Source organism: Stenella coeruleoalba, assembly GCF_951394435.1.
Source record: "Stenella coeruleoalba genome assembly, chromosome: 1".
NCBI classification, from domain to species: Eukaryota; Metazoa; Chordata; class Mammalia; order Artiodactyla; family Delphinidae; genus Stenella; species Stenella coeruleoalba.
In genome coordinates this window covers 122,458,219-122,486,195 of record NC_137169.1, presented here as the reverse complement: position 1 = coordinate 122,486,195, position 27,977 = coordinate 122,458,219, and the positions used below count along the sequence as shown (strand labels likewise).

Below are 27,977 nucleotides of genomic sequence, written 5' to 3'. Positions count from 1 at the left end.
GTCAGGTACATTCTTAGGCGTTTAATATGGGGTTTTGAGTCCATTTCGTTGAGCAAGGAGTAGCTCTTGTCTATTCCATATTTGGCTTAAGGAACTTTATCTGTGCTCATTTCAATCTCTGGTTTTATGCAGCACCCCAACTCACCTTTCCCCTTAAGCAAGCATAAGTTGGTTTTCTAAATTTGAGACCCTGTTCTGTTTTGGAATGCAGTTCCTGTGTAGCCAAGTTTACATTCCGTGTATTACTGATATCTTATGATGTTTCTTTTTCTGTGTGACTTATTTCAGTTAGAATCATCATACCTGAATCCACTCATTGTGCTGCTAAGGGCCTGATGACACAGATTTCATTGCTGAGTGATATTGCTTTGTAAGTAAATACCACAACTTCTTTATCCATTTTTCACTTTCTGCGATGTTGAACTTCTACTGTAAACGAGGTTCTTGTAAACAGAGCTGTTCCAAACTTTGGGGTGGCTGTGTCTTTTTGATTTTAATTTCCCTAAGCTATAGGACCATAAGTGGAAGTGCCCTAGGCTCTGTTGCTTTGTTTTTTAGATGTTTCAGGAAACACCATACACTTCTCCCGAGTGTCTGTTGGCAAGTTACATCCCGCCCATCAGCATAACAAGGCTCCCAGTTCTCCATGGCCTGTCCTGCCTTTCTGGATTTTACACTTTTTTCAGATGGCCCGTTTGACCGGGGGAAGTGAGACTTCATTGTAGTGCAGATTTCCTTTGCAAGCTTGCTTGGTTGGCCAAAAAGGGCGTATGCGTTTTTTCCTGAATATATTCAGGAAAAAACGCATACGCCCTTTTTGGCCAAGTGCATCATTGTGGACGTTCTGCCTCTTTTCCTATGCTTTCAATGCAATTCCAGTCTACCTCCTGAAATCGGTTTCCTGCAATTCTGCCCCGCTTTCAAGTCCTCTTGGCAGCCTTACTTCAGTCTATTTTTGGACGATAGCTGTCATTTATAACTCTGCAGGTTTGTGAATTACAGTGCCCCTGAGCTCCTTTCTTCAACTCGCTTTCTTGTGAGCTGGCCGCAACACCGCAGGATGGCTTCAGGCCCTAATCTGGTTCCGGCACGGCACGCTGAGCCTTTGGTTATTTCCTCTTCCTGGTGGGAAATGAGAGTTAAATTTGCCCGTCCAGACACCTCCAGCTAGCCTCTCATTGGTTCTCGCTATTCCTGTTCATCTTCCGCAGAAATTGCAAACTGGGCCAAACAGGAGGTTAAAGGGACTGACTCTCCAAGTCGGGAGAGTGTTAGTAAAGCGTCTGGAATGTTGCACCCGAGTACCAGGGGAGGAAAACTGAGACATATTTGAACACGTCTCCCGATCACATGGTTGATCATACTCTGGGTTCCACATGCATGTTTTAGCTGAAGGAAGAATACCTTAAACCTGGAGAGTTGAGACCCGTGGAATGGGTACCATGCAATATGACTTCAAAGGGTCTTCATTTGCTCACCGAACCTCTCCAATCCTATCACTGCTGCGTTTATGCCCCTGTACACATGCTTGATTCTCTTTTGGAGACATAGCAATCCATAGGTTTTAAGATACTTACTAGTCAGGTACATTCTTAGGCGTTTAATATGGGGTTTTGAGTCCATTTCGTTGAGCAAGGAGTAGCTCTTGTCTATTCCATATTTGGCTTAAGGAACTTTATCTGTGCTCATTTCAATCTCTGGTTTTATGCAGCACCCCAACTCACCTTTCCCCTTAAGCAAGCATAAGTTGGTTTTCTAAATTTGAGACCCTGTTCTGTTCTGTAATTCAGTTCCTGTGTAGCCAAGTTTATATTCCGTTTATTACTGATATCTTATGATGTTTCTTTTTCTGTGTGACTTATTTCAGTTAGAATCATCGTACCTGAATCCACTCATTATGCTGCTACGGGCCTGATGACATAGATTTCATTGCTGAGTGATACTGCATTGTACGTAAGTACCACAAGTTCTTTATCCATTTTTCACTTTCTGTGATATTGAACTTGTACGGTAAACGAGGTTCTTGTAAACGGAGGCGTCCCAAACTTTGGGGTGGCTGTGTCTTTTTGATTTTAATTTCCCTAAGCTATAGGACCATAAGTGGAAGTGCCCTAGGCTCTGATGCTTTGTTTTTTAGATGTTTCAGGAAACACCATACACTTCTCCTGAGTGTCTGTTGGCAATTTACATCCCGCCCATCAGCATAACAAGGCTCCCAGTTCTCCATGGCCTGTCCTGCCTTTCTGGATTTTACACTTTTTTCAGATGGCCCTTTTGACCGGGGAGACGTGAGACTTCATTGTAGTGCAGATTTCCTTTGCAAGTTTGCTTGGTTGGCCAAAAAGGGCGTATGCGTTTTTTCCTGTATATATTCAGGAAAAAACGCATATGAACTTTTTGGCCAAGTGCATCATTGTGGACGTTCTGCCTCTTTTCCTATGCTTTCAATGCAATTCCAGTCTACCTCCTGAAATCGGTTTCCTGCCATTCTGCCCCGCTTTCAAGTCCTCTTGGCAGCCTTACTTCAGTCTATTTTTGGACGATAGCTGTCATTTATAACTCTGCAGGTTTGTGAATTACAGTGCCCCTGAGCTCCTTTCTTCAACTCTCTTTCTTGTGACCTGGCCGCAACACCGCAGGATGTCTTCAGGCCCTAATCTGGTTCTGGCACGGCACGCTGAGCCTTTGGTTAATTCCTCTTCCTGGTGGGAAATGAGAGTTAAATTTGCCCATCCAGAAACCTCCAGCTAGTCTCTCATTGCTTCTCGCTATTCCTGTTCATCTTCCGCAGAAATTGCAAACTGGGCCAAACAGGAGGTTAAAGGGACTGACTCTCCAAGTGGGGAGAGTGTTAGTAAGCGTCTGGAATGTTGCACCCGAGTACCACGGTACGAAAACTGAGACATATTTGAACACGTCTCCCGTTCACATGGTTGATCATACTTGGGTTCCACATGCATGTTTTAGCTGAAGGAAGAATACCTTAAACCTGGAGAGTTAAGACCCGTGTAATGGGTACCATGCAATATGACTTCAAAGGGTCTTCATTTGCTCACCGAACCTCTCCAATCCTATCACTGCTGCGTTTATGCCCCTGTACACATGCTTGATTCTCTTTCGGAGACATAGCAATCCATAGGTTTTAAGATACTTACTAGTCAGGTACATTCTTAGGCGTTTAATATGCGGTGTTGAGTCCATTTCGTTGAGCAAGGAGTAGCTCTTGTCTATTCCATATTTGGCTTAAGGAACTTTATCTGTGCTCATTTCAATCTCTGGTTTTATGCAGCACCCCAACTCACCTTTCCCCTTAAGCAAGCATAAGTTGGTTTTCTAAATTTGAGACCCTGTTCTGTCCTGTAATTCAGTTCCTGTGTAGCCAAGTTTACATTCCGTGTATTACTGATATCTTATGATGTTTCTTTTTCTGTGTGACTTATTTCAGTTAGAATCATCATACCTGAATCCACTCATTGTGCTGCTAAGGGCCTGATGACACAGATTTCATTGCTGAGTGATATTGCTTTGTAAGTAAATACAACAACTTCTTTATCCATTTTTCACTTTCTGTGATGTTGAACTTCTACTGTAAACGAGGTTTTTGTAAACAGAGCCGTTCCAAACTTTGGGGTGGCTGTGTCTTTTTCATTTTAATTTCCCTAAGCTATAGGACCATAAGTGGAAGTGCCCTAGGTTCTGTTGCTTTGTTTTTTAGATGTTCAAGGAAACACCATACACTTCTCCCGAGTGGTTGTTGGCAATTTACATCCCGCCCATCAGCATAACAAGGCTCCCAGTTCTCCATGGCCTGTCCTGCCTTTCTGGATTTTACACTTTTTTCAGATGGCCCTTTTGACCGGGGGGAAGTGAGACTTCATTGTAGTGCAGATTTCCTTTGCAAGCTTGCTTGGTTTGCCAAAAAGGGCGTATGCGTTTTTTCCTGAATATATTCAGGAAAAAACGCATACGCCCTTTTTGGCCAAGTGCATCATTGTGGACGTTCTGCCTCTTTTCCTATGCTTTCAATGCAATTCCAGTCTACCTCCTGAAATCGGTTTCCTGCAATTCTGCCCTGCTTTCAAGTCCTCTTGGCAGCCTTACTTCAGTCTATTTTTGGACGATAGCTGTCATTTATAACTCTACAGGTTTGTGAATTACAGTGCCCCTGAGCTCCTTTCTTCAACTCGCTTTCTTTTGAGCTGACCGCAACACCGCAGGATGGCTTCAGGCCCTAATCTCGTTCCGGTACGGCACGCTGAGCCTTTGGTTAATTCCTCTTCCTGTTGGGAAATGAGAGTTAAATTTGCCCGTCCAGACACCTCCAGCTAGCCTCTCATTGGTTCTCGCTATTCCTGTTCATCTTCCGCAGAAATTGCAAACTGTGCCAAACAGGAGGTTAAAGGCGCTGACTCTCCAAGTGGGGAGAGTGTTAGTAAAGCATCTGGAATGTTGCACCCGAGTACCAGGGGAGGAAAACTGAGACATATTTGAACACGTCTCCCGATCACATGGTTGATCATACTCTGGGTTCCACATGCATGTTTTAGCTGAAGGAAGAATACCTAAAACCTGGGTAGTTGAAACCCGTGGAATGGGTACCATGCAATATGACTTCAAAGGGTCTTCATTTGCTCACCGAACCTCTCCAATCCTATCACTGCTGCGTTTATGCCCCTGTACACATGCTTGATTCTCTTTCGGAGACATAGCAATCCATAGGTTTTAAGATACTTACTAGTCAGGTACATTCTTAGGCGTTTAATATGCGGTGTTGAGTCCATTTCGTTGAGCAAGGAGTAGTACTTGTCTATTCCATATTTGGCTTAAGGAACTTTATCTGTGCTCATTTCAATCTCTGGTTTTATGCAGCAACCCAACTCACCTTTACCCTTAAGCAAGCATAAGTTGGTTTTCTAAATTTGAGACCCTGTTCTGTTCTGTAATTCAGTTCCTGTGTAGCCAAGTTTACATTCCGTGTATTAGTGATATCATATGATGTTTCTTTTTCTGTGTGACTTATTTCAGTTAGAATCATCGTACCTGAATATACTCATTATGCTACTACGGGCCTGATGACATAGATTTCATTGCTGAGTGATACTGCATTGTACGTAAGTACCACAAGTTCTTTATCCATTTTTCACTTTCTGCGATGTTGAACTTGTACTGTAAACGAGGTTCTTGTAAACAGAGCCGTTCCAAACTTTGGGGTGGCTGTGTCTTTTTGATTTTAATTTCCCTAAGCTATAGGACCATAAGTGGAAGTGCCCTAGGCTCTGTTGCTTTGTTTTTTAGATGTTTCAGGAAACACCATACACTTCTCCCGAGTGTCTGTTGGCAATTTACATCCCGCCCATCAGCATAACAAGGCTCCCAGTTCTCAATGGCCTGTTGCCTTTCTGGATTTTACACTTGTTTCAGATGGCCCTTTTGACCGGGGGGAAGTGAGACTTCATTGTAGTGCAGATTTCCTTTGCAAGCTTGCTTGGTTGGCCAAAAAGGGCGTATGCGTTTTTTCCTGAATATATTCAGGAAAAAACGCATACGCCCTTTTTGGCCAAGTGCATCATTGTGGACGTTCTGCCTCTTTTCCTATGCTTTCAATGCAATTCCAGTCTACCTCCTGAAATCGGTTTCCTGCAATTCTGCCCCGCTTTCAAGTCCTCTTGGCAGCCTTACTTCAGTCTATTTTTGGACGATAGCTCTCATTTATAACTCTGCAGGTTTGTGAATTACAGTGCCCCTGAGCTCCTTTCTTCACCTCGCTTTCTTGTGACCTGGCCGCAACACCGCAGGATGTCTTCAGGCCCTAATCTGGTTCTGGCACGGCACGCTGAGCCTTTGGTTATTTCCTCTTCCTGGTGGGAAATGAGAGTTAAATTTGCCCATCCAGACACCTCCAGCTAGTCTCTCATTGGTTCTCGCTATTCCTGTTCATCTTCCACAGAAATTGCAAACTGGGCCAAACAGGAGGTTAAAGGGACTGACTCTCCAAGTGGGGAGAGTGTTAGTAAAGCGTCTGGAATGTTGCACCCGAGTACCAGGGGAGGAAAACTGAGACATATTTGAACACGTCTCCCGTTCACATGGTTGATCATACTTGGGTTCCACATGCATGTTTTAGCTGAAGGAAGAATACCTTAAACCTGGAGAGTTAAGACCCGTGTAATGGGTACCATGCAATATGACTTCAAAGGGTCTTCATTTGCTCACCGAACCTCTCCAATCCTATCACTGCTGCGTTTATGCCCCTGTACACATGCTTGATTCTCTTTCGGAGACTTAGCAATCCATAGGTTTTAAGATACTTACTAGTCAGGTACATTCTTAGGCGTTTAATATGCGGTGTTGAGTCCATTTCGTTGAGCAAGGAGTAGCTCTTGTCTATTCCATATTTGGCTTAAGGAACTTTATCTGTGCTCATTTCAATCTCTGGTTTTATGCAGCACCCCAACTCACCTTTCCCCTTAAGCAAGCATAAGTTGGTTTTCTAAATTTGAGACCCTGTTCTGTTCTGTAATTCAGTTCCTGTGTAGCCAAGTTTACATTCCGTGTATTACTGATATCTTATGATGTTTCTTTTTCTGTGTGACTTATTTCAGTTAGAATCATCATACCTGAATCCACTCATTGTGCTGCTAAGGGCCTTGTGACACAGATTTCATTGCTGAGTGATATTGCTTTGTAAGTAAATACCACAACTTCTTTATCCATTTTTCACTTTCTGCGATGTTGAACTTGTACTGTAAACGAGGTTCTTGTAAACAGAGCCGTTCGAAAATTTGGGGTGGCTGTGTCTTTTTGATTTTAATTTCCCTAAGCTGTAGGACCATAACTGGCAGTGCCCTAGGCTCTGTTGCTTTGTTTTTTAGATGTTTCAGGAAACACCATACACTTCTCCCGAGTGGTTGTTGGCAATTTACATCCCGCCCATCAGCATAACAAGGCTCCCAGTTCTCCATGGCCTGTCCTGCCTTTCTGGATTTTACACTTTTTTCAGATGGCCCTTTTGACCGGGGGGAAGTGAGACTTCATTGTAGTGCAGATTTCCTTTGCAAGCTTGCTTGGTTGGCCAAAAAGGGCGTATGCGTTTTTTCCTGAATATATTCAGGAAAAAACGCATACGCCCTTTTTGGCCAAGTGCATCATTGTGGACGATCTGCCTCTTTTCCTATGCTTTCAATGCAATTCCAGTCTACCTCCTGAAATCGGTTTCCTGCAATTCTGCCCCGCTTTCAAGTCCTCTTGGCAGCCTTACTTCAGTCTATTTTTGGACGATAGCTGTCATTTATAACTCTGCAGGTTTGTGAATTACAGTGCCCCTGAGCTCCTTTCTTCAACTCGCTTTCTTGTGACCTGGCCGCAACACCGCAGGATGGCTTCAGGCCCTAATCTGGTTCCGGCCCGGCATTCTGAGCCTTTGGTTAATTCCTCTTCCTGGTGGGAAATGAGAGTTAAATTTGCCCGTCCAGACACCTCCAGCTAGCCTCTCATTGGTTCTCGCTATTCCTGTTCATCTTCCGCAGAAATTGCAAACTGGGCCAAACAGGAGGTTAAAGGGACTGACTCTCCAAGTGGGGAGAGTGTTAGTAAAGCGTCTGGAATGTTGCACCCGAGTACCAGGGGAGGAAAACTGAGACATATTTGAACACGTCTCCCGTTCACATGGTTGATCATACTCTGGGTTCCACATGCATGTTTTAGCTGAAGGAAGAATACCTTAAACCTGGAGAGTTGAGACCCGTGTAATGGGTACCATGCAATATGACTTCAAAGGGTCTTCATTTGCTCACCGAACCTCTCCAATCCTATCACTGCTGCGTTTATGCCCTTGTACACACGGTTGATTCTCTTTTGGAGACATAGCAATCCATAGGTTTTAAGATACTTACTAGTCAGGTACATTCTTAGGCGTTTAATATGGGGTTTTGAGTCCATTTCGTTGAGCAAGGAGTAGCTCTTGTCTATTCCATATTTGGCTTAAGGAACTTTATCTGTGCTCATTTCAATCTCTGGTTTTATGCAGCACCCCAACTCACCTTTCCCCTTAAGCAAGCATAAGTTGGTTTTCTAAATTTGAGACCCTGTTCTGTTTTGGAATGCAGTTCCTGTGTAGCCAAGTTTACATTCCGTGTATTACTGATATCTTATGATGTTTCTTTTTCTGTGTGACTTATTTCAGTTAGAATCATCATACCTGAATCCACTCATTGTGCTGCTAAGGGCCTGATGACACAGATTTCATTGCTGAGTGATATTGCTTTGTAAGTAAATACCACAACTTCTTTATCCATTTTTCACATTCTGCGATGTTGAACTTCTACTGTAAACGAGGTTCTTGTAAACAGAGCCGTTCCAAAATTTGGGGTGGCTGTGTCTTTTTGATTTAAATTTCCCTAAGCTATAGGACCATAAGTGGAAGTGCCCTAGGCTCTGTTGCTTTGTTTTTTAGATGTTTCAGGAAACACCATACACTTCTCCCGAGTGGTTCTTGGCAATTTACATCCCGCCCATCAGCATAACAAGGCTCCCAGTTCTCCATGGCCTGTCCTGCCTTTCTGGATTTTACACTTTTTTCAGATGGCCCGTTTGACCGGGGGAAGTGAGACTTCATTGTAGTGCAGATTTCCTTTGCAAGCTTGCTTGGTTGGCCAAAAAGGGCGTATGCGTTTTTTCCTGAATATATTCAGGAAAAAACGCATACGCCCTTTTTGGCCAAGTGCATCATTGTGGACGTTCTGCCTCTTTTCCTATGCTTTCAATGCAATTCCAGTCTACCTCCTGAAATCGGTTTCCTGCAATTCTGCCCCGCTTTCAAGTCCTCTTGGCAGCCTTACTTCAGTCTATTTTTGGACGATAGCTGTCATTTATAACTCTGCAGGTTTGTGAATTACAGTGCCCCTGAGCTCCTTTCTTCAACTCGCTTTCTTGTGACCTGGCCGCAACACCGCAGGATGGCTTCAGGCCCTAATCTGGTTCCGGCACGGCACGCTGAGCCTTTGGTTATTTCCTCTTCCTGGTGGGAAATGAGAGTTAAATTTGCCCGTCCAGACACCTCCAGCTAGCCTCTCATTGGTTCTCGCTATTCCTGTTCATCTTCCGCAGAAATTGCAAACTGGGCCAAACAGGAGGTTAAAGGGACTGACTCTCCAAGTGGGGAGAGTGTTAGTAAAGCGTCTGGAATGTTGCACCCAAGTACCAGGGGAGGAAAACTGAGACATATTTGAACACGTCTCCCGATCACATGGTTGATCATACTCTGGGTTCCACATGCATGTTTTAGCTGAAGGAAGAATACCTTAAACCTGGAGAGTTAAGACCCGTGTAATGGGTACCATGCAATATGACTTCAAAGGGTCTTCATTTGCTCACCGAACCTCTCCAATCCTATCACTGCTGCGTTTATGCCCCTGTACACATGCTTGATTCTCTTTTGGAGACATAGCAATCCATAGGTTTTAAGATACTTACTAGTCAGGTACATTCTTAGGCGTTTAATATGGGGTGTTGAGTCCATTTCGTTGAGCAAGGAGTAGCTCTTGTCTATTCCATATTTGGCTTAAGGAACTTTATCTGTGCTCATTTCAATCTCTGGTTTTATGCAGCACCCCAACTCACCTTTCCCCTTAAGCAAGCATAAGTTGGTTTTCTTAATTTGAGACCCTGTTCTGTTCTGTAATTCAGTTCCTGTGTAGCCAAGTTTACATTCCGTGTATTAGTGATATCTTATGATGTTTCTTTTTCTGTGTGACTTATTTCAGTTAGAATCATCATACCTGAATCCACTCATTGTGCTGCTAAGGGCCTGATGACACAGATTTCATTGCTGAGTGATATTGCTTTGTAAGTAAATACCACAACTTCTTTATCCATTTTTCACTTTCTGCGATGTTGAACTTGTACTGTAAACGAGGTTCTTGTAAACAGAGCCGTTCCAAACTTTGGGGTGGCTGTGTCTTTTTGATTTTAATTTCCCTAAGCTATAGGACCATAAGTGGAAGTGCCCTAGGCTCTGTTGCTTTGTTTTTTAGATGTTTCAGGAAACACCATACACTTCTCCCGAGTGGTTGTTGGCAATTTACATCCCGCCCATCAGCATAACAAGGCTCCCAGTTCTCCATGGCCTGTCCTGCCTTCTGGATTTTACACTTTATTCTGATGGCCCTTTTGACCGGGGGGAAGTGAGACTTCATTGTAGTGCAGATTTCCTTTGCAAGCTTGCTTGGTTGGCCAAAAAGGGCGTATGCGTTTTTTCCTGAATATATTCAGGAAAAAACGCATACGCCCTTTTTGGCCAAGTGCATCATTGTGGACGTTCTGCCTCTTTTCCTATGCTTTCAATGCAATTCCAGTCTACCTCCTGAAATCGGTTTCCTGCAATTCTGCCCCGCTTTCAAGTCCTCTTGGCAGCCTTACTTCAGTCTATTTTTGGACGATAGCTGTCATTTATAACACTGCAGGTTTGTGAATTACAGTGCCCCTGAGCTCCTTTCTTCAACTTGCTTTCTTGTGAGCTGGCCGCAACACCGCAGGATGGCTTCAGGCCCTAATCTGGTTCCGGCACGGCACGCTGAGCCTTTGGTTAATTCCTCTTCCTGGTGGGAAATGAGAGTTAAATTTGCCCGTCCAGACACCTCCAGCTAGTCTCTCATTGGTTCTCGCTATTCCTGTTCATCTTCCGCAGAAATTACAAACTGGGCCAAACAGGAGGTTAAAGGCGCTGACTTTCCAAGTGGGGAGAGTGTTATTAAAGCGTCTGGAATGTTGCACCCGAGTACCAGGGGAGGAAACCTGAGACATGTTTGAACACGTCTCCCATTCACATGGTTGATCATACTCTGGGTTCCACATGCATGTTTTAGCTGAAGGAAGAATACCTTAAACCTGGAGAGTTAAGACCCGTGTAATGGGTACCATGCAATATGACTTCAAAGGGTCTTCATTTGCTCACCGAACCTCTCCAATCCTATCACTGCTGCGTTTATGCCCCTGTACACATGCTTGATTCTCTTTTGGAGACATAGCAATCCATAGGTTTTAAGATACTTACTAGTCAGGTACATTCTTAGGTGTTTAATATGGGGTTTTGAGTCCATTTCGTTGAGCAAGGAGTAGCTCTTGTCTATTCCATATTTGGCTTAAGGAACTTTATCTGTGCTCATTTCAATCTCTGGTTTTATGCAGCACCCCAACTCACCTTTCCCCTTAAGCAAGCATAAGTTGGTTTTCTAAATTTGAGACCCTGTTCTGTTTTGGAATGCAGTTCCTGTGTAGCCAACTTTACATTCCGTGTATTACTGATATCTTATGATGTTTCTTTTTCTGTGTGACTTATTTCAGTTAGAATCATCATACCTGAATCCACTCATTGTGCTGCTAAGGGCCTGATGACACAGATTTCATTGCTGAGTGATATTGCTTTGTAAGTAAATACCACAACTTCTTTATCCATTTTTCACTTTCTGTGATATTGAACTTGTACGGTAAACGAGGTTCTTGTAAACGGAGGCGTCCCAAACTTTGGGGTGGCTGTGTCTTTTTGATTTTAATTTCCCTAAGCTATAGGACCATAAGTGGAAGTGCCCTAGGCTCTGATGCTTTGTTTTTTACATGTTTCAGGAAACACCATACACTTCTCCTGAGTGTCTGTTGGCAATTTACATCCCGCCCATCAGCATAACAAGGCTCCCAGTTCTCCATGGCCTGTCCTGCCTTTCTGGAGTTTACACTTTTTTCAGATGGCCCTTTTGACCGGGGCGCGGGAGAAGTGAGTCTTCATTGTAGTGCAGATTTCCTTTGCAAGCTTGCTTGGTTGGCCAAAAAGGGCGTATGCGTTTTTTCCTGAATATATTCAGGAAAAAACGCATACGCCCTTTTTGGCCAAGTGCATCATTGTGGACGTTCTGCCTCTTTTCCTATGCTTTCAATGCAATTCCAGTCTACCTCCTGAAATCGGTTTCCTGCAATTCTGCCCCGCTTTCAAGTCCTCTTGGCAGCCTTACTTCAGTCTATTTTTGGACGATAGCTGTCATTTATAACTCTGCAGGTTTGTGAATTACAGTGCCCCTGAGCTACTTTCTTCAACTCGCTTTCTTGTGACCTGGCCGCAACACCGCAGGATGTCTTCAGGCCCTAATCTGGTTCTGGCACGGCACGCTGAGCCTTTGGTTAATTCCTCTTCCTGGTGGGAAATGAGAGTTAAATTTGCCCATCCAGACACCTCCAGCTAGTCTCTCATTGGTTCTCGCTATTCCTGTTCATCTTCCACAGAAATTGCAAACTGGGCCAAACAGGAGGTTAAAGGGACTGACTCTCCAAGTGGGGAGAGTGTTAGTAAAGCGTCTGGAATGTTGCACCCGAGTACCAGGGGAGGAAAACTGAGACATATTTGAACACGTCTCCCGTTCACATGGTTGATCATACTTGGGTTCCACATGCATGTTTTAGCTGAAGGAAGAATACCTAAAACCTGGGTAGTTGAAACCCGTGGAATGGGTACCATGCAATATGACTTCAAAGGGTCTTCATTTGCTCACCGAACCTCTCCAATCCTATCACTGCTGCGTTTATGCCCCTGTACACATGCTTGATTCTGTTTCGGAGACATAGCAATCCATAGGTTTTAAGATACTTACTAGTCAGGTGCATTCTTAGGCGTTTAATATGGGGTTTTGTGTCCATTTCGTTGAGCAAGGAGTAGCTCTTGTCTATTCCATATTTGGCTTAAGGAACTTTATCTGTGCTCATTTCAATCTCTGGTTTTATGCAGCACCCCAACTCACCTTTCACCTTAAGCAAGCATAAGTTGGTTTTCTAAATTTGAGACCCTGTTCTGTTTTGGAATGCAGTTCCTGTGTAGCCAAGTTTACATTCCGTGTATTAGTGATATCTTATGATGTTTCTTTTTCTGTGTGACTTATTTCAGTTAGAATCATCGTACCTGAATCCACTCATTATGCTGCTACGGGCCTGATGACATAGATTTCATTGCTGAGTGATAGTGCATTGTACGTAAGTACCACAAGTTCTTTATCCATTTTTCACTTTCTGTGATATTGAACTTGTACGGTAAACGAGGTTCTTGTAAACGGAGGCATCCCAAACTTTGGGGTGGCTGTGTCTTTTTGATTTTAATTTCCCTAAGCTATAGGACCATAAGCGGAAGTGCCCTAGACTCTGTTGCTTTGTTTTTTAGATGTTTCAGGAAACAACATACACTTCTCCTGAGTGTCTGTTGGCAATTTACATCCCGCCCATCAGCATAACAAGGCTCCCAGTTCTCCATGGCCTGTCCTGCCTTTCTGGATTTTGCACTTTTTTCAGATGGCCCTTTTGACCGGGGAGAAGTGAGACTTCATTGTAGTGCAGATTTCCTTTGCAAGCTTGCTTGGTTGGCCAAAAAGGGCGTATGCGTTTTTTCCTGAATATATTCAGGAAAAAACGCATACGCCCTTTTTGGCCAAGTGCATCATTGTGGACGTTCTGCCTCTTTTCCTATGCTTTCAATGCAATTCCAGTCTACCTCCTGAAATCGGTTTCCTGCAATTCTGCCCCGCTTTCAAGTCCTCTTGGCAGCCTTACTTCAGTCTATTTTTGGACGATAACTGTCATTTATAACTCTGCAGTTTTGTGAATTGCAGTGCCCCTGAGCTCCTTTCTTCAACTCGCTTTCTTGTGACCTGGCCACAACACCGCAGGATGGCTTCAGGCCCTAATCTGGTTCCGGCCCGGCACGCTGAGCCTTTGGGTATTTCCTCTTCCTGGTGGGAAATGAGAGTTAAATTTGCCCGTCCAGACACCTCCAGCTAGTCTCTCATTGGTTCTCGCTATTCCTGTTCATCTTCCGCAGAAATTGCAAACTGGGCCAAACAGGAGGTTAAAGGCGCTGACTCTCCAAGTGGGGAGAGTGTTAGTAAAGCGTCTGGAATGTTGCACCCGAGTACCAGGGGAGGAAAACTGAGACATATTTGAACACGTCTCCCGTTCACATGGTTGATCATACTTGGGTTCCACATGCATGTTTTAGCTGAAAGAAGAATACCTTAAACCTGGGTATTTGAAACCCGTGGAATGGGTACCATGCAATATGACTTCAAAGGGTCTTCATTTGCTCACCGAACCTCTCCAATCCTATCACTGCTGCGTTTATGCCCCTGTACACATGCTTGATTCTCTTTCGGAGACATAGCAATCCATAGGTTTTAAGATACTTACTAGTCAGGTACATTCTTAGGCGTTTAATATGCGGTGTTGAGTCCATTTCGTTGAGCAAGGAGTAGCTCTTGTCTATTCCATATTTGGCTTAAGGAACTTTATCTGTGCTCATTTCAATCTCTGGTTTTATGCAGCACCCCAACTCACCTTTCCCCTTAAGCAAGCATAAGTTGGTTTTCGAAATTTGAGACCCTGTTCTGTTCTGTAATTCAGTTCCTGTGTAGCCAAGTTTACATTCCGTGTATTACTGATATCTTATGATGTTTCTTTTTCTGTGTGACTTATTTCAGTTAGAATCATCATACCTGAATCCACTCATTGTGCTGCTAAGGGCCTGATGACACAGATTTCATTGCTGAGTGATATTGCTTTGTAAGTAAATACCACAACTTTTTTATCCATTTTTCACTTTCTGTGATGTTGAACTTGTACTGTAAACGAGGTTCTTGTAAACAGAGCCGTTCGAAACTTTGGGGTGGCTGTGTCTTTTTGATTTTAAATTCCCTAAGCTATAGGACCATAAGTGGAAGTGCCCTAGGCTCTGTTGCTTTGTTTTTTAGATGTTTCAGGAAACACCATACACTTCTCCCGAGTGTTTGTTGGCAATTTACATCCCACCGTTCAGCATAACAAGGTTCCCAGTTCTCCATGGCCTGTCCTGCCTTTCTGGATTTTACACTTTTTTCAGATGGCCCTTTTGACCGGGGAGAAGTGAGACTTCATTGTAGTGCAGATTTCGTTTGCAAGCTTGCTTGGTTGGCCAAAAAGGGCGTATGCGTTTTTTCCTGAATATATTCAGGAAAAAACGCATACGCCCTTATTGGCCAAGTGCATCATTGTGGACGATCTGCCTCTTTTCCTATGCTTTCAATGCAATTCCAGTCTACCTCCTGAAATCGGTTTCCTGCAATTCTGCCCCGCTTTCAAGTCCTCTTGGCAACCTTACTTCAGTCTATTTTTGGACGATAGCTGTCATTTATAACTCTGCAGGTTTGTGAATTACAGTGCCCCTGAGCTCCTTTCTTCAACTCGCTTTCTTGTGACCTGGCCGCAACACCGCAGGATGGCTTCAGGCCCTAATCTGGTTCCGGCACGGCACGCTGAGCCTTTGGTTATTTCCTCTTCCTGGTGGGAAATGAGAGTTAAATTTGCCCGTCCAGACACCTCCAGCTAGTCTCTCATTGGTTCTCGCTATTCCTGTTCATCTTCCGCAGAAATTGCAAACTGGGGCAAACAGGAGGTTAAAGGCGCTGACTTTCCAAGTGGGGAGAGTGTTAGTAAAGCGTCTGGAATGTTGCACCCGAGTACCAGGGGAAGAAAACTGAGACATATTTGAACACGTCTCCCGTTCACATGGTTGATCATACTTGGGTTCCACCTGCATGTTTTAGCTGAAGGAAGAATACCTAAAACCTGGGTAGTTGAAACCCGTGGAATGGGTACCATGCAATATGACTTCAAAGGGTCTTCATTTGCTCACCGAACCTCTCCAATCCTATCACTGCTGCGTTTATGCCCCTGTACACACGCTTGATTCTCTTTTGGAGACATAGCAATCCATAGGTTTTAAGATACTTAGTAGTCAGGTACATTCTTAGGAGTTTAATATGGGGTTTTGACTCCATTTCGTTGAGCAAGGAGTAGCTCTTGTCTATTCCATATTTGGCTTAAGGAACTTTATCTGTGCTCATTTCAATCTGTGGTTTTATGCAGCACCCCAACTCACCTTTACCCTTAAGCAAGCATAAGTTGGTTTTCTAAATTTGAGACCCTGTTCTGTTTTGGAATGCAGTTCCTGTGTAGCCAAGTTTACATTCCGTGTATTACTGATATCTTATGATGTTTCTTTTTCTGTGTGACTTATTTCAGTTAGAATCATCGTACCTGAATCCACTCATTATGCTGCTACGGGCCTGATGACATAGATTTCATTGCTGAGTGATACTGCATTGTACGTAAGTACCACAAGTTCTTTATCCATTTTTCACTTTCTGCGATGTTGAACTTGTACTGTAAACGAGGTTCTTGTAAACAGAGCCGTTCCAAACTTTGGGGTGGCTGTGTCTTTTTGATTTTAATTTCCCTAAGCTATAGGACCATAAGTGGAAGTGCCCTAGGCTCTGTTGCTTTGTTTTTTCGATGTTTCAGGAAACACCATACACTTCTCCCGAGTGGTTGTTGGCAATTTACATCCCGACCATCAGCATAACAAGGCTCCCAGTTCTCCATGGCCTGTCCTGCCTTTCTGGATTTTACACTTTTTTCAGATGGCCCTTTTGACCGGGGGGAAGTGAGACTTCATTGTAGTGCTGATTTCCTTTGCAAGCTTGCTTGGTTGGCCAAAAAGGGCGTATGCGTTTTTTCCTGAATATATTCAGGAAAAAACGCATACGCCCTTTTTGGCCAAGTGCATCATTGTGTACGTTCTGCCTCTTTTCCTATGCTTTCAATGCAATTCCAGTCTACCTCCTGAAATCGGTTTCCTGCAATTCTGCCCCGCTTTCAAGTCCTCTTGGCAGCCTTACTTCAGTCTATTTTTGGACGATAGCTGTCATTTATAACTCTGCGGGTTTGTGAATTACAGTGCCCCTGAGCTCCTTTCTTCAACTCGCTTTCTTGTGAGCTGGCCGCAACACCGCAGGATGGCTTCAGGCCCTAATCTGGTTCCGGCACGGCACACTGAGCCTTTGGTTATTTCCTCTTCCTGGTGGGAAATGAGAGTTAAATTTGCCCGTCCAGACACCTCCAGCTAGCCTCTCATTGGTTCTCGCTATTCCTGTTCATCTTCCACAGAAATTGCAAACTGGGCCAAACAGGAGGTTAAAGGGACTGACTCTCCAAGTGGGGAGAGTGTTAGTAAAGCGTCTGGAATGTTGCACCCAAGTATCAGGGGAGGAAAACTGAGACATATTTGAACACGTCTCCCATTCACATGGTTGATCATACTTGGGTTCCACATGCATGTTTTAGCTGAAGGAAGAATACCTAAAACCTGGGTAGTTGAAACCCGTGGAATGGGTACCTTGCAATATGACTTCAAAGGGTCTTCATTTGCTCACCAAACCTCTCCAATCCTATCACTGCTGCGTTTATGCCCCTGTACACATGCTTGATTCTCTTTTGGAGACATAGCAATCCATAGGTTTTAAGATACTTACTAATCAGGTACATTCTTAGGCGTTTAATATGCGGTGTTGAGTCCATTTCGTTGAGCAAGGAGTAGCTCTTGTCTATTCCATATTTGGCTTAAGGAACTTTATCTGTGCTCATTTCAATCTCTGGTTTTATGCAGCACCCCAACTCACCTTTCCCCTTAAGCAAGCATAAGTTGGTTTTCTAAATTTGAGACCCTGTTCTGTTCTGTAATTCAGTTCCTGTGTAGCCAAGTTTACATTCCGTGTATTACTGATATCTTATGAGGTTTCTTTTTCTGTGTGACTTATTTCAGTTAGAATGATCATACCTGAATCCACTCATTGTGCTGCTAAGGGCCTGATGACACAGATTTCATTGCTGAGTGATATTGCTTTGTAAGTAAATACCACAACATCTTTATCCATTTTTCACTTTCTGCGATGTTGAACTTGTACTGTAAACGAGGTTCTTGTACACAGAGCCGTTCGAAACTTTGGGGTGGCTGTGTCTTTTTGATTTTAATTTCCCTAAGCTATAGGACCATAAGTGGAAGTGCCCTAGGTTCTGTTGCTTTGTTTTTTAGATGTTTCAGGAAACACCATACACTTCTCCCGAGTGGTTGTTGGCAATTTACATCCCGCCCATCAGCATAACAAGGCTCCCAGTTCTCCATGGCCTGTCCTGCCTTTCTGGATTTTACACTTTTTTCAGATGGCCCTCTTGACCGGGGGGAAGTGAGACTTCATTGTAGTGCAGATTTCCTTTGCAAGCTTGCTTGGTTGGCCAAAAAGGGCGTATGCGTTTTTTCCTGAATATATTCAGGAAAAAACGCATACGCCGTTTTTGGCCAAGTGCATCATTGTGGACGTTCGGCCTCTTTTCCTATGCTTTCAATGCAATTCCAGTCTACCTCCTGAAATCGGTTTCCTGCAATTCTGCCCCGCTTTCAAGTCCTCTTGGCAGCCTTACTTCAGTATATTTTTGGACGATAGCTGTCATTTATAACTCTGCAGGTTTGTGAATTACAGTGCCCCTGAGCTCCTTTCTTCAACTCGCTTTCTTGTGAGCTGGCCGCAACACCGCAGGATGGCTTCAGGCCCTCATCTGGTTCCGGCACGGCACACTGAGCCTTTGGTTATTTCCTCTTCCTGGTGGGAAATGAGAGTTAAATTTGCCCGTCCAGACACCTCCAGCTAGCCTCTCATTGGTTCTCGCTATTCCTGTTCATCTTCCACAGAAATTGCAAACTGGGCCAAACAGGAGGTTAAAGGCGCTGACTCTCCAAGTGGGGAGAGTGTTAGTAAAGCGTCTGGAATGTTGCACCCGAGTACCAGGGGAGGAAAACTGAGACATATTTGAACATGTCTCCCGTTCACATGGTTGATCATACTTGGGTTCCACATGCATGTTTTAGCTGAAGGAAGAATACCTAAAACCTGGGTAGTTGAAACCCGTGGAATGGGTACCATGCAATATGACTTCAAAGGGTCTTCATTTGCTCACCGAACCTCTCCAATCCTATCACTGCTGCGTTTATGCCCCTGAACACATGCTTGATTCTCTTTCGGAGACATAGCAATCCATAGGTTTTAAGATACTTACTAGTCAGGTACATTCTTAGGCTTTTAATATGCGGTGTTGAGTCCATTTCGTTGAGCAAGGAGTAGCTCTTGTCTATTCCATATTTGGCTTAAGGAACTTTATCTGTGCTCATTTCAATCTCTGGTTTTATGCAGCACCCCAACTCACCTTTCCCCTTAAGCAAGCATAAGTTGGTTTTCTAAATTTGAGACCCTGTTCTGTTCTGTAATTCAGTTCCTGTGTAGCCAAGTTTCCATTCCGTGTATTACTGATATCTTATGATGTTTCTTTTTCTGTGTGACTTATTTCAGTTAGAATCATCATACCTGAATCCACTCATTGTGCTGCTAAGGGCCTGATGACACAGATTTCATTGCTGAGTGATATTGCTTTGTAAGTAAATACCACAACTTCTTTATCCATTTTTCACTTTCTGCGATGTTGAACTTGTACTGTAAACGAGGTTCTTGTAAACAGAGGCGTTCCAAACTTTGGGGTGGCTGTGTCTTTTTGATTTTAAATTCCTTAAGCTATAGGACCATAAGTGGAAGTGCCCTAGGCTCTGTTGCTTTGTTTTTTAGATGTTTCAGGAAACACCATACACTTCTCCCAAGTGGTTCTTGGCAATTTACATCCCGCCTATCAGCATAACAAGGCTCCCAGTTCTCCATGGCCTGTCCTGCCTTTCTGGATTTTACACTTTTTTCAGATGGCCCTTTTGACCGGGGGGAAGTGAGACTTCATTGTAGTGCATATTTCCTTTGCAAGCTTGCTTGGTTGGCCAAAAAGGGCGTATGCGTTTTTTCCTGAATATATTCAGGAAAAAACACATACGCCCTTTTTGGCCAAGTGCATCATTGTGGACGTTCGGCCTCTTTTCCTATGCTTTCAATGCAATTCCAGTCTACCTCCTGAAATCGGTTTCCTGCAATTCTGCCCCGCTTTCAAGTCCTCTTGGCAGCCTTACTTCAGTCTATTTTTGGACGATAGCTGTCATTTATAACTCTGCAGGTTTGTGAATTACAGTGCCCCTGAGCTCCTTTCTTCAACTCGCTTTCTTGTGACCTGGCCGCAATACCGCAGGATGGCTTCAGGCCCTAATCTGGTTCCGGCACGGCACGCTGAGCCTTTGGTTAATTCCTCTTCCTGGTGGGAAATGAGAGTTAAATTTGCCCGTCCAGACACCTCCAGCTAACATCTCATTGGTTCTCGCTATTCCTGTTCATCTTCCGCAGAAATTGCAAACTGGGGCAAACAGGAGGTTAAAGGCGCTGACTCTCCAAGTCGGGAGAGTGTTAGTAAAGCGTCTGGAATGTTGCACCCGAGTACCAGGGGAGGAAAACTGAGACATATTTGAACACGTCTCCCGTTCACATGGTTGATCATACTCTGGGTTCCACATGCATGTTTTAGCTGAAGGAAGAATACCTAAAACCTGGGTATTTGAAACCCGTGGAATGGGTACCATGCAATATGACTTCAAAGGGTCTTCGTTTGCTCACCGAACCTCTCCAATCCTATCACTGCTGCGTTTATGCCCCTGTACACATGCTTGATTCTCTTTTGGAGACATAGCAATCCATAGGTTTTAAGATACTTACTAGTCAGGTACATTCTTAGGCGTTTAATATGCGGTGTTGAGTCCATTTCGTTGAGCAAGGAGTAGCTCTTGTCTATTCCATATTTGGCTTAAGGAACTTTATCTGTGCTCATTTCAATCTCTGGTTTTATGCAGCACCCCAACTCACCTTTCCCCTTAAGCAAGCATAAGTTGGTTTTCGAAATTTGAGACCCTGTTCTGTTCTGTGATTCAGTTCCTGTGTAGCCAAGTTTACATTCCGTGTATTACTGATATCTTATGATGTTTCTTTTTCTGTGTGACTTATTTCAGTTAGAATCATCATACATGAATCCACTCATTGTGCTGCTAAGGGCCTGATGACACAGATTTCATTGCTGAGTGATATTGCTTTGTAAGTAAATACCACAACTTCTTTATCCATTTTTCACTTTCTGCGATGTTGAACTTGTACTGTAAACGTGGTTCTTGTAAACAGAGCCGTTCCAAACTTTGGGGTGGCTGTGTCTTTTTGATTTTAATTTCCCTAAGCTATAGGACCATAAGTGGAAGTGCCCTACGCTCTGTTGCTTTGTTTTTTAGATGTTTCAGGAAACACCATACACTTCTCCCGAGTGGTTGTTGGCAATTTACATCCCGCCCATCAACATAACAAGGCTCCCAGTTCTCCATGGCCTGTCCTGCCTTTCTGGATTTTACACTTTTTTCAGATGGCCCTTTTGACCGGGGGGGGGGGGGGAGAAGTGAGACTTCATTGTAGTGCAGATTTCCTTTGCAAGCTTGCTTGGTTGGCCAAAAAGGGCGTATGCATTTTTTCCTGAATATATTCAGGAAAAAACGCATACGCCCTTTTTGGCCAAGTGCATCATTGTGGACGTTCTGCCTCTTTTCCTATGCTTTCAATGCAATTCCAGTCTACCTCCTGAAATCGGTTTCCTGCAATTCTGCCCCGCTTTCAAGTCCTCTTGGCAGCCTTACTTCAGTCTATTTTTGGACGATAGCTGTCATTTATAACTCTGCAGGTTTGTGAATTACAGTGCCCCTGAGCTCCTTTCTTCAACTCGCTTTCTTGTGAGCTGGCCGCAACACCGCAGGATGGCTTCAGGCCCTAACCTGGTTCCGGCACGGCACGCTGAGCCTTTGGTTAATTCCTCTTCCTGGTGGGAAATGAGAGTTAAATTTGCCCGTCCAGACACCTCCAGCTAGTCTCTCCTTGGTTCTCGCTATTCCTGTTCATCTTCCGCAGAAATTGCAAACTGGGCCAAACAGGAGGTTAAAGACACTGACTCTCCAAGTCGGGAGAGTGTTAGTAAAGCGTCTGGAATGTTGCACCCGAGTACCAGGGTACGAAAACTGAGACATATTTGAACACGTCTCCCGATCACATGGTTGATCATACTCTGGGTTCCACATGCATGTTTTAGCTGAAGGAAGAATACCTAAAACCTGGGTAGTTGAAACCCGTGGAATGGGTACCATGCAATATGACTTCAAAGGGTCTTCATTTGCTCACTGAACCTCCCCAATCCTATCACTGCTGCGTTTATGCCCCTGTACACATGCTTGATTCTCTTTCGGAGACATAGCCATCCATAGGTTTTAAGATACTTACTAGTCAGGTACATTCTTAGGCGTTTAATATGCGGTGTTGAGTCCATTTCGTTGAGCAAGGAGTAGCTCTTGTCTATTCCATATTTGGCTTAAGGAACTTTATCTGTGCTCATTTCAATCTCTGGTTTTATGCAGCACCCCAACTCACCTTTCCCCTTAAGCAAGCATAAGTTGGTTTTCTAAATTTGAGACCCTGTTCTGTTCTGTAATTCAGTTCCTGTGTAGCCAAGTTTACATTCCGTGTATTACTGATATCTTATGAGGTTTCTTTTTCTGTGTGACTTATTTCAGTTAGAATCATCATACCTGAATCCACTCATTGTGCTGCTAAGGGCCTGATGACACAGATTTCATTGCTGAGTGATATTGCTTTGTAAGTAAATACCACAACTTCTTTATCCATTTTTCACTTTCTGCAATGTTGAACTTGTACTGTAAACGAGGTTCTTGTAAACAGAGCCGTTCCAAACTTTGGGGTGTCTGTGTCTTTTTGATTTTAAATTCCCTAAGCTATAGGACCATAAGTGGAAGTGCCCTAGGCTCTGTTGCTTTGTTTTTTAGATGTTTCAGGAAACACCATACACTTCTCCCAAGTGGTTCTTGGCAATTTACATCCCGCCCATCAGCATAACAAGGCTCCCAGTTCTCCATGGCCTGTCCTGCCTTTCTGGATTTTACACTTTTTTCAGATGGCCCTTTTGACCGGGGGGAAGTGAGACTTCACTGTAGTGCAGATTTCCTTTGCAAGCTTGCTTGGTTGGCCAAAAAGGGCGTATGCGTTTTTTCCTGAATATATTCAGGAAAAAACGCATACGCCCTTTTTGGCCAAGTGCATCATTGTGGACGTTCTGCCTCTTTTCCTATGCATTCAATGCAATTCCAGTCTACCTCCTGAAATCGGTTTCCCGCAATTCTGCCCCGCTTTCAAGTCCTCTTGGCAGCCTTACTTCAGTCTATTTTTGGACGATAGCTGTCATTTATAACTCTGCAGGTTTGTGAATTACAGTGCCCCTGAGCTCCTTTCTTCAACTCGCTTTCTTGTGACCTGGCCGCAACACCGCAGGATGGCTTCAGGCCCTAATCTGGTTCCGGCACGGCACGCTGAGCCTTTGGTTAATTCCTCTTCCTGGTGGGAAATGAGAGTTAAATTTGCCCGTCCAGACACCTCCAGCTAGTCTCTCATTGGTTCTCGCTATTCCTGTTCATCTTCCGCAGAAATTGCAAACTGGGGCAAACAGGAGGTTAAAGGCGCTGACTCTCCAAGTCAGGAGAGTGTTAGTAAAGCGTCTGGAATGTTGAACCCGAGTACCAGGGGAGGAAAACTGAGACATATTTGAACACGTCTCCCGTTCACATGGTTGATCATACTCTGGGTTCCACATGCATGTTTTAGCTGAAGGAAGAATACCTAAAACCTGGGTAGTTGAAACCCTTGGAGTGGGTACCATGCAATATGACTTCAAAGGGTCTTCATTTGCTCACCGAACCTCTCCAATCCTATCACTGCTGCGTTTATGTCCCTGTACAAATGCTTGATTCTCTTTTGGAGACATAGCAATCCATAGGTTTTAAGATACTTACAAGTCAGGTACATTCTTAGACGTTTAATATGCGGTGTTGAGTCCATTTCATTGAGCAAGGAGTAGCTCTTGTCTATTCCATATTTGGCTTAAGGAACTTTATCTGTGCTCATTTCAATCTCTGGTTTTATGCAGCACCCCAACTCACCTTTACCCTTAAGCAAGCATAAGTTGGTTTTCTAAATTTGAGACCTTGTTCTGTTCTGTAATTCAGTTCCTGTGTAGCCAAGTTTACATTCCGTGTATTACTGATATCTTATGATGTTTCTTTTTCTGTGTGACTTATTTCAGTTAGAATCATCATACCTGAATCCACTCATTGTGCTGCTAAGGGCCTGATGACACAGATTTCATTGCTGAGTGATATTGCTTTGTAAGTAAATACCACAAGTTCTTTATCCATTTTTCACTTTCTGCGATGTTGAACTTGTACTGTAAACGAGGTTCTTGTAAACAGAGCCATTCCAAACTTTGGGGTGGCTGTGTCTTTTTGATTTTAATTTCCCTAAGCTATAGGACCATAAGTGGAAGTGCCCTAGGTTCTGTTGCTTTGTTTTTTAGATGTTTCAGGAAACACCATACACTTCTCCCGAGTGGTTGTTGGCAATTTACATCCCGCCCATCAGCATAACAAGGCTCCCAGTTCTCCATGGCCTGTCCTGCCTTTCTGGATTTTACACTTTTTTCAGAGGGCCCTTTTGACCGGGGGGAAGTGAGACTTCATTGTAGTGCAGATTTCCTTTGCAAGCTTGCTTGGTTGGCCAAAAAGGGCGTATGCGTTTTTTCCTGAATATATTCAGGAAAAAACGCATACGCCCTTTTTGGCCAAGTGCATCATTGTGGACGTTCTGCCTCTTTTCCTATGCTTTCAATGCAATTCCAGTCTACCTCCTGAAATCGGTTTCCTGCAATTCTGCCCCGCTTTCAAGTCCTCTTGGCAGCCTTACTTCAGTCTATTTTTGGACGATAGCTGTCATTTATAACTCTGCAGGTTTGTGAATTACAGTGCCCCTGAGCTCCTTTCTTCAACTCGCTTTCTTGTGAGCTGGCCGCAACACCGCAGGATGGCTTCAGGCCCTAATCTGGTTCCGGCACGGCACACTGAGCCTTTGGTTATTTCCTCTTCCTGGTGGGAAATGAGAGTTAAATTTGCCCGTCCAGACACCTCCAGCTAGCCTCTCATTGGTTCTCGCTATTCCTGTTCATCTTCCACAGAAATTGCAAACTGGGCCAAACAGGAGGTTAAAGGGACTGACTCTCCAAGTGGGGAGAGTGTTAGTAAAGCGTCTGGAATGTTGCACCCGAGTACCAGGGGAGGAAAACTGAGACATATTTGAACACGTCTCCCGTTCACATGGTTGATCATACTTGGGTTCCACATGCATGTTTTAGCTGAAGGAAGAATACCTAAAACCTGGGTAGTTGAAACCCGTGGAATGGGTACCATGCAATATGACTTCAAAGGGTCTTCATTTGCTCACTGAACCTCTCCAATCCTATCACTGCTGCGTTTATGCCCCTGTACACATGCTTGATTCTCTTTCGGAGACATAGCCATCCATAGGTTTTAAGATACTTACTAGTCAGGTACATTCTTAGGCGTTTAATATGCGGTGTTGAGTCCATTTCGTTGAGCAAGGAGTAGCTCTTGTCTATTCCATATTTGGCTTAAGGAACTTTATCTGTGCTCATTTCAATCTCTGGTTTTATGCAGCACCCCAACTCACCTTTCCCCTTAAGCAAGCATAAGTTGGTTTTCTAAATTTGAGACCCTGTTCTGTTCTGTAATTCAGTTCCTGTGTAGCCAAGTTTACATTCCGTGTATTACTGATATCTTATGATGTTTCTTTTTCTGTGTGACTTATTTCAGTTAGAATCATCATACCTGAATCCACTCATTGTGCTGCTAAGGGCCTGATGACACAGATTTCATTGCTGAGTGATATTGCTTTGTAAGTAAATACCACAACTTCTTTATCCATTTTTCACTTTCTGCAATGTTGAACTTGTACTGTAAACGAGGTTCTTGTAAACAGAGCCGTTCCAAACTTTGGGGTGTCTGTGTCTTTTTGATTTTAAATTCCCTAAGCTATAGGACCATAAATGGAAGTGCCCTAGGCTCTGTTGCTTTGTTTTTTAGATGTTTCAGGAAACACCATACACTTCTCCCAAGTGGTTCTTGGCAATTTACATCCCGCCCATCAGCATAACAAGGCTCCCAGTTCTCCATGGCCTGTCCTGCCTTTCTGGATTTTACACTTTTTTCAGATGGCCCTTTTGACCGGACGGAAGTGAGACTTCATTGTAGTGCAGATTTCCTTTGCAAGCTTGCTTGGTTGGCCAAAAAGGGCGTATGCGTTTTTTCCTGAATATATTCAGGAAAAAACGCATACGCCCTTATTGACCAAGTGCATCATTGTGGACGTTCTGCCTCTTTTCCTATGCTTTCAATGCAATTCCAGTCTACCTCCTGAAATCGGTTTCCTGCAATTCTGCCCCGCTTTCAAGTCCTCTTGGCAGCCTTACTTCAGTCTATTTTTGGACGATAGCTGTCATTTATAACTCTGCAGGTTTGTGAATTACAGTGCCCCTGAGCTCCTTTCTTCAACTCGCTTTCTTGTGAGCTGGCCGCAACACCGCAGGATGGCTTCAGGCCCTAATCTGGTTCCGGCACGGCACGCTGAGCCTTTGGTTAATTCCTCTTCCTGATGGGAAATGAGAGTTAAATTTGCCCGTCCAGACACCTCCAGCTAGTCTCTCATTGGTTCTCGCTATTCCTGTTCATCTTCCGCAGAAATTGCAAACTGGGCCAAACAGGAGGTTAAAGACACTGACTCTCCAAGTCGGGAGAGTGTTAGTAAAGCGTCTGGAATGTTGCACCCGAGTACCAGGGTACGAAAACTGAGACATATTTGAACACGTCTCCCGATCACATGGTTGATCATACTCTGGGTTCCACATGCATGTTTTAGCTGAAGGAAGAATACCTAAAACCTGGGTAGTTGAAACCCGTGGAATGGGTACCATGCAATATGACTTCAAAGGGTCTTCATTTGCTCACCGAACCTCTCCAATCCTATCACTGCTGCGTTTATGCCCCTGTACACATGCTTGATTCTCTTTTGGAGACATAGCCATCCATAGGTTTTAAGATACTTACTAGTCAGGTACATTCTTAGACGTTTAATATGCGGTGTTGAGTCCATTTCGTTGAGCAAGGAGTAGCTCTTGTCTATTCCATATTTGGCTTAAGGAACTTTATCTGTGCTCATTTCAATCTCTGGTTTTATGCAGCACCTCAACTCACCTTTACCCTTAAGCAAGCATAAGTTGGTTTTCTAAATTTGAGACCCTGTCCTGTTCTGTAATTCAGTTCCTGTGTAGCCAAGTTTACATTCCGTGTATTACTGATATCTTATGATGTTTCTTTTTCTGTGTGACTTATTTCAGTTAGAATCATCATACCTGAATCCACTCATTGTGCTGCTAAGGGCCTGATGACACAGATTTCATTGCTGAGTGATATTGCTTTGTAAGTAAATACCACAAGTTCTTTATCCATTTTTCACTTTCTGCGATGTTGAACTTGTACTGTAAACGAGGTTCTTGTAAACAGAGCCATTCCAAACTTTGGGGTGGCTGTGTCTTTTTGATTTTAATTTCCCTAAGCTATAGGACCATAAGTGGAAGTGCCCTAGGTTCTGTTGCGTTGTTTTTTAGATGTTTCAGGAAACACCATACACTTCTCCCGAGTGGTTGTTGGCAATTTACATCCCGCCCATCAGCATAACAAGGTTCCCAGTTCTCCATGGCCTGTCCTGCCTTTCTGGATTTTACACTTTTTTCAGATGGCCCTTTTGACCGGGGGGAAGTGAGACTTCATTGTAGTGCAGATTTCCTTTGCAAGCTTGCTTGGTTGGCCAAAAAGGGCGTATGCGTTTTTTCCTGAATATATTCAGGAAAAAACGCATACGCCCTTTTTGGCCAAGTGCATCATTGTGGACGTTCTGCCTCTTTTCCTATGCTTTCAATGCAATTCCAGTCTACCTCCTGAAATCGGTTTCCTGCAATTCTGCCCCGCTTTCAAGTCCTCTTGGCAGCCTTACTTCAGTCTATTTTTGGACGATAGCTGTCATTTATAACTCTGCAGGTTTGTGAATTACAGTGCCCCTGAGCTCCTTTCTTCAACTCGCTTTCTTGTGAGCTGGCCGCAACACCACAGGATGGCTTCAGGCCCTAATCTGGTTCCGGCACGGCACGCTGAGCCTTTGGTTAAT

At 43.9% G+C, this 27,977-nt stretch overlaps 1 long non-coding RNA gene across 33 annotated transcripts in view; it reads left to right on the top strand.

The window, feature by feature from the left end:
• The window catches only part of LOC307186525, a 2,785,769-nt gene that overhangs the window by 1,293,202 nt on the left and 1,464,590 nt on the right, over positions 1-27,977 (top strand). The gene's annotated exons all lie outside the window — the stretch shown is intronic.